A 1,886-nucleotide genomic window follows, 5' to 3' on the forward strand; every position below is an offset into this window, starting at 1 on the left:
CATGAAAAAAAAACAAGAAAGAAAGCAACTCTGAAATTATTTGTTTTGTATAAAAGCAATTTATAGAAAACTCATTTGTTAATAGACCCATATATTATAAGAGAGAATTAAATCCCAGATTTTAGTTATGACAGAATGAAACAGGCTAAGGTCATTTTAACTACCTAAATTCCAAGACTTTGTTGCAGACTGTAGCCTCTTTTTTTTCCTTCCTAGCTAAGCCAGAGTGTTAACACCTGAGTGTCTGCATCCTAGTGAGGCCTGACTGAAATAAGTTTGAAAGCTTGTTTTTTTGCTGTTGTGTTGTTGTTGTTTAAGGTAGCAGTAGAACAGAGTAATAACTTTTACGTTTACTCTACAATAAGAATCGTCCTTAAAGTGTTTACATATTTAAATGTAAAAGTCTAAGCAGTTTATAACAAAGATCTTTAAAGCAAATATCCTGTTTTTTTCCTTGAATATCATATTAACCTTATAGTATCAATTTAAGAACCATTTTTAAGATGTTTACATGCACACACAAAAAGTTTTATAAATTAAGCATGCCAGAAAAACTGTCAATTTACGTGCGCATAAAATGAGCTGGAATTCCAGGAGCAAATTAAATTTTGCCCATGCTTTAAACAAATTCACACACACACACACTCACACATTCACACCAAAGTTATAACATCTTCCTTCCCCCCCCAGGAGAAGTGCCTAACCTGTGGAACTCCTCTTGGAGGTTTCTGGGAGTGGATTAAGCTCCCCTTCTATCCAGTAGGACGGGACCTGACTGCAGACCTGTGGAACTCCTCTTGGAGGTTCCTGGGAGTGGATCAAGCTCCCCTTCCGTCCAGTGGGACGGGACCTGACTTAGGACTGATTTCCCGGGGGTGGTGCTTACCAAGTCCGGACAAGACTGCCAGATGAGTTGGTCCACTTCTCCTTGGAGTCCAAGCCGGGTCAAGACTGCTCAGAGAGTTGGGGCACCAGGGTGAAGGAGAACCCGGAATACCATCGGGTGGCGCGCCACCTCATTCAGTCCTGTGTCCCTCCCTACTCCGATGCAGCCCAGCCGCCGGCTGGTGGCGCAAGGGGCCAGTCGGTTGGAATCTCGCTGGGGCCTCCATTTGTTGTGGCAATATAGTCAGAGGAGAAACAAAGCAACACTCGGAGGAGTGGAGAACTCAGATTTTAATTTTTACGCTAGTGGGCCCAGACGTGTACCAGTGTCTGAGCCCCGAACAAAGGATTCACAGGATATTTAAAAGGCAGTGCAGGGTATCAGGTTACAAGGAATGTGCTCTCCCATAAAGTAGGGCTAGTAGTGGATTAGAGACCTAAGGTTTAGATAAGAGCAGCGGGGGGGAGGCCTGCTTTGGAAAGTTTATTTACAAGTGGAGACAAAGGAAGGCAGGAATGGGTGCTTATCTCTGCATGGTGCCTTTCATTTTGGTCCCAAACTTTTGCATGGCTCTAATGGGCAATTCCTCACAGCTCTGTGCGAGGTTACAGCTTTTAATTGACAGTTTACCATGTTTTACAACCCTGTTTCAAGGCTATCTTCCTCTTCACTACAATGCAGCCATACATTTCTTTGTCTTTATTTTATTGAAGTAATCATAGGCATAAATGACATCTCTCTCTTTGGTTGTTACACACACAGTCTAATACTCTGTGCTAAGGAAGTAGTAGATGCTTACCGAGTATCTGTTAAATCCAAATTTCAACTAAATACCATCACGTTTGAAAGTCAAATAAATGCTATGGGACTCCCACACAGTATAAACTCCAAAAAACTCTTACTTTCAGGCCACAGATTTAGAGGTTAAGGAAAATGCAATATGGGAAGGAGTTATTGTAAATTCCCTGTTTGTCTTGAGCTCGTGATAAATTAATGTATG

Source organism: Castor canadensis, chromosome 15 (genome assembly GCF_047511655.1).
Source record: "Castor canadensis chromosome 15, mCasCan1.hap1v2, whole genome shotgun sequence".
NCBI lineage: Eukaryota > Metazoa > Chordata > Mammalia > Rodentia > Castoridae > Castor > Castor canadensis.